The following is an 11,331-nucleotide window of genomic DNA, read 5'->3' as shown; positions in this document are numbered from 1 at the left end:
AGCATGAGCACAAAGCTGCGTTTTATCAGCTGTGTAAAAAGCGCTAAGTTGGATTTTGTGGTGTGGTGCCTGCGTTTTGCTGTTTTATTGATGAGTGTCAGTGTCAGAACCCAGGAGCTGGTGTAATGGGATGTCAGTAAGTCATGGGAAGGAAGAGCTTGGGAGAAAAAAGAAATGAAATTGTATGGCTCTTGTCTAAACATCTCTTTGATGATGAGATAGGTGACAGAAGATGCAAGGGGGAGTAGGGGTAGGGACAAGGCCACAGAGCTGCTACTTTTCTGAGATAAAATAAGCCCCCTGCTATCATTTCAAAACCACAAAGCCTTGAACAAATGTGATGACCAAATAAGAGAGAAAGATGACCTGATGGCTGATAAAGCAGTAAGATAAACAGTTCAGATAAAGATGGAGAACAAAATAGTGAGAGGAAGTATATTTAGGGAAGTACACCTGAACAAAAGGGAAAGCTGGCATGGCTGGGGATAGTGCCACTGAGGCAGTGGGTCATCCTGCAGAAGAATGAGGCTCATCTGTCTGGGGTGACTCCTAAGTCAGATTTAATTTCCCGCTTTATGAGACTGTAATGCTGCTTTGGAAACTGTCTTTTACCCTTTCTCAACAGCGGTTTCAGAGAAAAATCCACAACAGAGGACAGAAAAAAAAATGAAACAGAAAGGTGTTTAAATCACCTCAGTGACGAGACAGATCTTTATAACACTGAGAACCAGCTACAGGAAAGTAAAGCCATAAGTACTGTTGCACTAGACCAACTGTAAACAGGCTCACTTCATTCCTTGTGATCCAAAGAAGTTTCTGGGGGTAAACAATACAAGAGGGAACAACATTGAGGCATTTGCTAGAGGAAAGTTAAATGTGTGAAAAGCATGACACATCAAAGAAGTAGTGATGGAATAGTCAAACAATGCAGCTGTAACAAACATGGAGAAAAAGATGCAGAGAAAGCTTTTGGCCTATGTACAGATGAGCAAAGTTTTCTATTCCATCAGCTTGTCTTTTGTTGTTATTTAATTTTTGTCAGTGTAATTTAGTTATATTCTCTGAATATAACTTTAGTTATATTCTCTGAAAATTAATAAAACTGTGTCAAAGCTACCAGACTGCTTTAATACATCTGTCTAATGCAAAATAAATAAATAAATAAAAATATACATATATAAATATACATATTTATACATATATAAAATATACATATAAAACCTGTGATGTCTGAAGTATTTGACTAACAATACAGGACACAGCATGAAGACAGCTGTGTAGAAGATGTAGCTAATAAAGACACAAAGACTTTATGTGGTAGATCATATCCAGTTGAAATCATGGAATCATGATGAATCCAGTTGAAATCATGAAATCATGAATCACGTGTGTTAGGTTTCTTTTGATGACCATGAGTTTTTTCAAACAAATAATTGCCTGATTTCTCAGTAGGAGCAATAAGGAAGTGGGTAGGTACAGGGGAAATTTCAGCCACACAAAAATCCTCAGCCTAGAGAAGTGTTTCAGGCTAAGGCTTGAGCAACCATGCCTGTAGCGTGACCTGATATTGAAGTGTGTGGATTTGGGACTGCAATCTGAGAACCTCCCTCTTTTGGCATGGTAAAACCTACCTGCCACTAAGGAGGATGAGCATTCATGGCAAGAAATGAAGAAGTCAGAAAGGTCCAGCTTCCAGCTGAAACAGCAGCAGCAAGACCAACTGCATCTCCAAATAGGTGGCCTGATACTGTAGGGCTGCTTACTTCATGCTTCTCAGAGAAAGCTCCTCATCCTTTCTCTGCTAAATTCCTTGCTAGTGCTCCCCATGGAGAGGGGAGAAATCAAAAAGGAGTCAAGATCGCACTCATGTCAGGTCAACTGTCACCCCCCAGATGCCAGGGAGTTTGTCCAACACAATGGTAGAGCAGGGACTAAGAACTGTTCTTAACACATGTATACCTAACGTGTACAGAAGGACAAAAACTGTGGGGGAGAAGGGAAGAAAAACAAAATGAAAATCAAGTAATCCTAGCATGTTCAAGCTTTCTGTAATTTGGCCAACCCTAAAGTCTGAGAAGGGGCAAATTTCCCAGAGAAGTTTCCCAGAAAACAGAACTATTGAAAACATGTTTGAGGGGGGGAGGATGAGTTATCTTATTTATGAGCTTAAAAGAAAAAAAAAAAAGATTGTACTCTGCCAGTAGGAAACATCTTCATCGCTTCCTTTCGAAGGTTTATCTCACCCTTTATCAAAGAGTGTACTATACTGGTGTGATGTTTGTAGGAGTAATCTAGACTCTACGATATTGTCCCTTTGAAAGTGCTGTTCGAGTGGACAGGCTTGATATGTTTAGCAAGTTCAACCTGCAAAATCCTGCCTGTATTTGTTGCACTCTTTTCCTCTGTGTTCTTCCATATATCACAGCCGGTATATGAGGCTATATTTCCTGAGAAGTGCATCAGAATTGATAAGCCAATTAACAAAAGCTTGACAGCAGTCTTCTTGCTGTTCTTGTGCCACACAAATTTTTTTCAGCGGAGGATCACGGCGCTGATTTTATCATAAATCATTAGTCATTATTGCTTTCAGTAAAGCCTTTGACAGCTTGCTTTGTGTAGAGTAGTGGAATATTCCACAGGATGACAAAGCAAACATATGTTCAAGGATCTGTGCAAGACGCTAATTGCAGCAGGGCATGAAGACACGTGTGGGAACATGGTTTAGTAAGCTACTTTCAGTGACATAGAGATGATCCAAATCCCCATAGGTTTTGTACTTCATTTACTTGTGGGAAGATACTCCGTAATACCATCAGAGACAGGAATGAGAAGAGAAAGCAGAACTGGCAGCGTTTTATGATATTTTACGCTACTGCGAGACAGTGGCGGACTCTGGTTCATCAAGTAGATCAATATTAAAGTTTCTTCTCTTTGAATGCTCACAGCCAGAACAGAAGATTTGCCATCCAGTTCCTCCATCTGTATCCTGGTCCAAAATGAAAATCATCTGCACTAGTGGACAGTGAAGAGAGTAAGTGCTTCCACAAAACGAAGAATTTCTTTTTAAAGAAAACCTTTAAAATAAAACCATAGCCATCTGTCGTGTTAAAGCAGATATGCTTTTCACCTTCAGAAAGCTTTACAGACATTGACTAATTGGTCCTTGTGACAAAAGAGGACTGATATTTTCCCAGTTTGGAGTGGGAAGTCAGCAGGGGCATCTTGTATCCTGGGGCAGGAATTTAGGCTCCCTGTGAGGCAGGAGAATTGTAATCCTTTTGTAGTAGTCAACAACATTTCCAAGTGGGGGTGTGTGAAGTTAGGCACTTCTAAACCTGCTTACACACTCCTGACAAATGAAAGGCTTGATTTTTTTCACAGCTGCTGCACATCCAGATGCTCCCATTGACTTCATCAATACTAATGTTCAACCTGAATAGGAGCTGCAGGTGCTCAATCCTTTGAATATTATGCCATTAGAAAGGGTGTGAATTAGAGCTACTCAGGTAAAAGTGTCCATTGATTTGTTAGCTAAGCTGGAAAATACTTCCCATGCTCTAAATTTTTTTGAGTTGATCTGAAGAATATTTTTAATCAAAATGACCTTCTGCTCCCATGCATTTTTCTTTTATTATTATTTTGTGTTGAATAAAATGTTTCATTTCATTTTATGCATTGCTTTAAAGAACTTCAGTCAGCTTCAGTCTTGAAAGATCATGAGATTTGCTGTTCTGTCATTTAGAAATGCCAGATTAAAAACTTGCGCTCTTTAGAAAGAAATCGTTTTTTGACCTAAAGTATGCATCAAGTTTGATATGAATATATGAACAGTTTTTGTTGACTTAGAACTTCACATTTCAGCAAATAAACCACTCTCCTATCTCTAACTTCAGGCTTGGGAACTGAACTTGTGATATTCATAGAGTGGTGATTGTTCTGCAATGAAAGCCTTGGATTCACACTCTGCTGATGCAGGCTGGGGCACCTCAGGGACTGCAGCCTCCAGCTATCTGCCTTGCCCCTTTGCTGCAGGTTACCGGCTCTGCAGCAAAGATAATTTGCTGCAGAGACACATCTTCTTACACATTATTGTAAGTACCAGTTTGCAGTTTATCTTTAAATGCCAGGCTGTGGACTGAGGCCGCTGGATCATGATCTGACCTATGGAGCCCTACCCAACCTTTGTCCTCCCCTCTTCCCTTATCACTGCCATCTGGGAAGAAAACTTGCCCCAAAATGTTGCTTTTTTGCTTAAAAAAGATGGTCAGAGGTAGATCCATGTGGCAACGATCAGCCTCTGAGTTTCTACTGCTCTCACGTTTGAAACTAGCCTGACCAAGCTCAGCGAGGTGCTGGAGACTTAACTGCACAGAAAAGTTAGTTTGCTGTGCCTGAGCCATTTCTAACCATCTCCTGACCTGGGCATTTTATTGTGCACTGAGCGAGATGCAGAGGGCTGGCCAGCTGGCACTAAGGTACTTGCAGGGCACCTTCACCTGTCCCTTGTCTACCGCTGGCACTTCTGTATGGCACCATGGTTTCCTCATGTTGGCAAGCCACCTGCCACAGCTTATTCAAATAACAGCAATTGTCTTTTTAAATCTTATGCCTGCCGATTTCCAAAGTAGGGTCCTACTTGGAGAAGGAAAGGCTGGGGGGAAAAGATCATTGAAAGCAGAAGTGAGAACTCTTTAAAAACAGGAGAATAAAAATAAAAGGGAGAAGTAATAATAGGAGAAATGTGACGCAGCTCCCACTTGCTAGCAATGAAAATCATACCTGAGGGCCATAACTTCCTCAAGGCCTTGATGCTGAGAAGCAGACAGTGCGTTGAGCTATTGAATAAGGTGAGGATAGCAAAAAAGAAAAGCTAAAAGGAGGCATTGAAAATGGATGATGTAGGTACCCGAGACAAACACATTGAAACAGGGGGGTGTGAGAATGGTGAATCACCTCCAACGGGTTATAATATGAGAGGATGTTACCTACATGACCTTTGCCTCAGCTCCTCGAAATTCCTGTAAATTAATCTGCAGTCCAACAATGATGTGAATCAAACACATTATTTATGGCCTTGCAATTTCTCTGAAGAGTCACATACACTGAAGTGGGTTGTTTCAAAAACTGTGGCCCAATTTTTATGTACGTTTGTCCTAAATGAATGCTATTTAGGATATCATGCTAAAGAATGTGAGTTCAAGGGTTAGGGTGTGTAGGAGAGTTCTTTGTAACTGGCGCTGAAGTCTTGTGGATATTTTTGTGTTGGACAGTTGCTTTCCGCCATGAACATTGCACCTCTCAAGAAATGTGCAAAATAAAGTATGGCAGCAGAACAAAATATTTTATAGGCAAAGTGACCTTCCGTAATAATGGAATAATAAACACAGAAGGGGGAAAGGCTAAGTGCAAATGCTGAAATGCATTCACAAGTGCATTTGTACCGCTTCTGCAGCTGCTGGAGTGTCACTTGCTCATGTGAATTCATTCAGTGAAGCATTTGAAGTCAATCACTGTATTAGGAAAGTGGGCATCCAGCATACCTCTGAGCAGTGAGCTTATACACTTCATTGCTACTTTGCTGCCAGCAATTACTGTTTATCAATTAATATTACGAAAGGATTAAAATGGATGATGGAAAAAACAGTCTGTTATTTGCAGCAAGAAAGTCACAAAGCTGTCATAAGGCTTGGAGTGAGTCCTCGGAAGGGGTTACTAGTGCAGTAGTGTTCTTTGTGTTTCGATTTGGGACAGGAGGATTTGGCCTTGACTGATAGTGAACTGCGCTGTGCTGTTGCTGGAGAAGGACGTTGTGTTACTTCTATCGGACTCTCTGTACCTGTTTGTTTTCACTGTCTGTTGAAGTCTGTGTTTGGGAGAAAGACTGGCATTTATCATGAGTTTGTGCAGTGTTGAGCTTTCTTGCTAGCTGAAGTCTCTGTAGCCTTTTGCAAAATAAATAACACTGCTGCTGCACAGAAAAGATGGAACTGTTTTTTAATATTAAAGATCTGTAGTGGTACGTGACATGGCTCTTCATCAGTCAGATCTCAACTGCACATACAACACAGCAGTTGAATTGATTAAAATAGGCCACTTTTATCAAATATTAACCTGTGTAGAACACAAGTTGACTGAAAATCTGGTGCATGTTAAAGAAGTTTTGCAGCCTGTAGAAAGAGTAAGCAGCCTATGGTTTGTGCAATGTCCAGTGATGTTATTACTTACAAATCAAACCAGATGGTGAACTGGGTAAATCACAATGCAGTGAGTTTCTTCACAAGGCTGGGTTTATTAACAATAGCTGTGCTAGAGTTGTATCAGGAGACCCTAAATGAAATTGGAGCTAAAATATATGTTATCTACAAAAACACAGAGAAGAAAATATCTGTCCTGGAGAACTTATAGCTTAAACTAACAAGGTCAAAAATATAGAACAAAAGAAAAGGAAAGAAAGAGAAAGAATAGGAAATGCATTCCTGAAGCTGATATAGATCACCCACAGTTTTATGGTGGATTAAGGGCTCAGGGTTGAGTCAAAACTTGAGAGTCCCAATTTCCTGACTGCCCAGCTCTATCCTTTCAAAAGGAGGAAAACAAAATGAGTAGAAAAGATATTGATCCTTAAATATGGTTGAAACAAGTAGGAGGTTTTATCATAACATGCTAATCTGATGACAGATGTAAGGAATGTCACTGTGTGGTGGAAAAGAGACATGGCATGCAGCAAACAACTCTATTATGTCTTGAAAAAATGATTAGAATTCCTCTGCTGTCTTCTCCAAGGACTTCTTTTAGTGGCTCTCCATTCAGCAAAATCCTGCCGGGCATCTGAACTCAGAGCTGCGATGGATTCAAGCTCTCTTGCCGTTTCTGCTAACCTCTCTTCAGTCACTGTGGATAAGCTGCCAGCGTTAGATATTTACCCTATCAACAGAGAGATTTCTGTTCATTTCCATGAGTGGTGAATTGAGCACTGGGAATGGAGGGTGAAAACCCCACTTGGTCACTCCTCCTGTTGGTAGCAATGCTGTGGTAAGCTTTCCTCTCTGTTAAATTGCTCTGCCGCAGGTTCAGGAGTAACCATGGTGAGAACTGTGCAGGTTCCTTGGTGTTAAAATTGATGTGCAGAACTTCTTATCAAAATCAATGAGAGTACTAGGAATAAATAAATGATAAAGCTAGGAAGTACCACTGCAGTTGTTCCATGCTGAAGATCATCTAACTCCCTTGAACTCCTGCTTAAAGTAATAAAAGTGAAGTTTGGCTTGGACCACATTATGAACAAAATGCCTAGTTTGATTTAAACATTTATAGTTAGGACCAATCTCTGACAGCCACTGGGCAGCTTTAATGAATAACTGCTTTCACTGAGACAGGACAGAAGCTGTGTTTCCATCTGCAGCTTGCTGAGCTTCAGCATTGCATTGCTATTTTTTTTTTTTTTAACTTGTAAAACTTTTAGCTCTTCCCAAGTTTTTCTCCTTCAAACAATGTAATGAAATTGCTTCTGGACTTTATTGTTCATGAACTCCTGAAGAGGTGTTTTATAGGCATGCTAAAGTATAGATCAGCAAGTAAATGATAGTAAAACCAGTTTGTAAAGATGTGTTTTTCTTTGTAGAAGTAAAATAGGTTAATGGCATGAACACTCTGAGAGCCATTCTTGACCTCTTCATTTTCCTGCTTTTATCTGCTTGGATTTCATAATTGGTGTGATGATTATAAATATTGTTATTTCCCAATTATAACTTTTAGCAATCTATTTTATTGTAAATCTATGTCCACATGAGATAAAAATCACAGAATCACAGAATCACAGAGTCGTCTAGGTTGGAAGAGACCTCCAAGATCATCTAGTCCAACCTCTGTCCTAACACTAACAAAACCTCCACTAAACCATATCACTAAGGACTACATCTAAACGTCTTTTAAAGACCTCCAGGGATGGTGACTCAACCACTTCCCTGGGAAGCCCATTCCAATGCCTAACAACCCTTTCAGTAAAGAAGTTCTTCCTAATATCCAACCTAAACCTCCCCTGGTGCAACTTTAGCCCATTCCCCCTCGTCCTGTCACCAGGCACGTGGGAGAATAGACCAACCCCCACCTCTCTACAGCCTCCTTTAAGGTACCTATAGAGAGCGATGAGGTCTCCCCTGAGCCTCCTCTTCTCCAGGCTAAACAACCCCAGCTCCCTCAGCCACTCCTCGAATGAATGCATAATGAATGCATAAAAATACCTAAACTACTTGTTAGTGTGGGGTTATTCACAGGTTAACCATGTCTTATATGAGATGTATTTATTTCTTCATTAGGCTGGCTACTCTGCAAATGCTGCTACTCTGGCTACTCTGCAAATGCTGCCTTCTTTTTGTATGTATATTGTATAGAAATGTATATACAGCAGCAGATTTACAGCTTGAATAGATATACTAAAACCAACTCATACTAATCCTCATGTCATAGTGATCTTGTTTGAATGCCCTTCACTAGGATGCTCACATCGATGTATACGTAAATATAAAATGCATACATATCTATGTCTATTAGCGCAAACTGACAGGTATAATTTAGGGGCCAGACTATGGAGATCTGCAAGCATATTGCGGCACGGAAAAACAAGCCTGAAGTTTCTCATACAGTCCATTTTTATCAATGTCATTGTTTGTGAATTTAGGTCAGATCTTCAGGACCTATTTAGAAATATCTAATAGGCCATACATGCACATGTGTGCATGCATAAGTAAATGTTTTAACTCAACCACAAGAGATAGCTCACACTCAAAATAAAGAGAAATTTATCTGTGACTTCGAAAAAGTCAAAATACAACAATACCCCTGTATTTTGTTTCTGTATCCCAACTGGCACCTCTGTATGGTATGATGGTTACAAATAAGATTCTGTAGTAATTGTATTATATACAAATAAATTACTGATATTATGAAGGGCAATTCATAAAGTCCATAAGCACAGTAAAATCCAACCATCTTTGCTAGTGGCTGTAACAAAAACTATCTTGAATAATCAGTGCCTCAGGAAGGCTTTGGCCAGAAACACTATGACAAAACTCTACTTCTTCAAAAATTGTCAGGGGCTCTTTCATCTCAAGAGCTAAGGTTTTCACTGCAAAAGTGATTAATGGCTCTGATGCTCTCTACAGTTTTGGGATAGTGAGGCTGAGATTTCTCCAGTCCAGATTTCAACAGGTGATTAGCACCTACTGGAAGATCCTGATACATCCTTGTTGCCAGGTGAGCCATGCAGGACAGGAATTCTTCCTGGAAACATTTTTGTGTTTGTTTGGTTTGGTTTGGTTGTCTTTTTAAGGTCCCAGCTGAAATAGCCATAAAAATTAAAATGCTTAATTCTTGGTGTTTTCTATTCCTGCGCTCCCTCTTCTGGCTTTCTAGAATTATTTAGTGAACATCTTACACCCACAACATAAGAACAACTCCAGTATGAAAAGCAGCAGTTGTAATGACAACATGTGTTTTGGTGAAAGACCAAAAGTAAGTAAGGGACTACTATTACATAAATGAGGAAATCCCCATAGCAGCCAAGGACTTCTGTACATATGCATTCCAAGTAAAGTCTTTTGGAGAACAGAAATACTACTACTCCCGGTGCAATACTTGCAGTACTGTCTATGGATAAACAGGGGGCTTTGCTGGGCTATACTTTCTGGGTTTCTTCTTTGCTCTCTCTCACAAATGTTGCAACTGAACAGTGTTCTTAAATTTTTCCCCAGAAACTGGTGGATTTTTTTTTTCAAACTTTTTCCTATAAATTGAATAACAATAGCATTGTTAAAAAAAAAATCTCCCGCCCCTTTTTAAAATACAACTATTGTGGTAGTATACAGCTGAAATCAATTTTAATCATTTTTATTGCTGAGCCTGAGAGGCAAAAGAGGAAAATCAAAAATGTGGTGTTAAAAATTCTGTGTTTCAAATAGTGTTCATTCTTAATGGTCTTCAAGTGTCCTTCCTACCACCGTGTATATGTGTGTTGATCTTCCAAGCCAACCCCGCAAGCAAGCATACTGGGAAACTGGCCCTACACTAACAGTGGAAAATGAGGTAAATGAGTCTTTCTTGTACATCTCACGTTATATTTACAATGCCCTTTTCTATTTTGTAAGCACTTCCTGCTTCTGTTTCAGGCACCACAATGTAGGTACACGTACACACAGAAAAAAATCTCAGTGTTACAAAAATAGTTCAGCTGCCAACTGAACAGCCATTCACCTGGTGTTGCTGTTGTCCTTCTTTCAATAAACTACGTAGCCATAAGAAACTCTTGGGATGGTTTGATAAGTGGCTTCATATAGAAAGAATTATATCTATATGGACCTCGTGCTTTCAGTTTTGGAGTTCTACCTTAGTAAAGCAGTGTAAAAAGGTGCTTTGAAATGTGTATTAAACACAGGAAACAACACATCCCAGTGTGATGTACTCAGTCTAGCTTCTTCATGGATTTTACCATAGGAGGGAGGCCCAAAAGTCAATGGCTTTAAGGAAATGTCCCTTGATTGTGGGGAATTCCTGCTGTGGAGAAATTTCAGACCTTATGCAGAGCCCTGAATTAGGAAGCTCTGCTTCCAGGCTGTTGAGGTGTGCCCTCAGTCAGCATTACACTACATTAAATACAGCAACGTGTGACTCCGGAGAGTCATGTCACTTTATGCCTCACACACAAGCATCTGCTCAGACCCCGTTTGTCGCTGACACGGTGCACCTAAGGGGAGACCCAAAGGCTGTGGATAGGCTGACCCTTGTGGAAAGCCCCCAGCCCTTGAGTGGGATGTAAAAGCCCCCATGAGTGACTGCAGTGCTCTCAGGGCAAAAAGCCACAGGAAAGTCCACTGATGCCCCAGCATGTGGTTTTGTGGTCTGAGGCCTGGGTGTTGCAGGAGGGTGGTTTTGTAGGAAATCCCTGGGGACTTCTGACCTGCAGAAAGCTACTCTGAGGCATAGCTCTTTGCAAGATTAGAGCCAGCATTTTGCAGGTTTGGGCCTTCAGGTGCCACGTAATAGCTGACCAACAGTACATTTTGTTATGGCAGAGGTTAGGAGTTGCTGCAGGACAGTAGGGCCTCCTGGCTGTGCTATCAGTTCTTGATGAAGTGAGATGTAAAGAATTTAATGGGTTGTCGTATGATGTGCCATGCATAGTCCACACAGTAGCAGTAGGTCAAGGCGTTAAAAAACCCAACCGCTTGGTGACTGGGGGAGCTTTTCTCTTGGGGGACTGAGAAGCAGAAGCGGGGATGCCCTGTTTCTCCTCCCCAGCTGATATTAGGGCCCGGGGGTCGGCGGAGCCAGGCCGCT

This window comes from Cygnus atratus, chromosome 2 (genome assembly GCF_013377495.2).
Source record: "Cygnus atratus isolate AKBS03 ecotype Queensland, Australia chromosome 2, CAtr_DNAZoo_HiC_assembly, whole genome shotgun sequence".
NCBI lineage: Eukaryota > Metazoa > Chordata > Aves > Anseriformes > Anatidae > Cygnus > Cygnus atratus.
The sequence above is the reverse complement of the archived record's forward strand: the minus strand, read 5'-3'. Positions refer to the sequence as shown.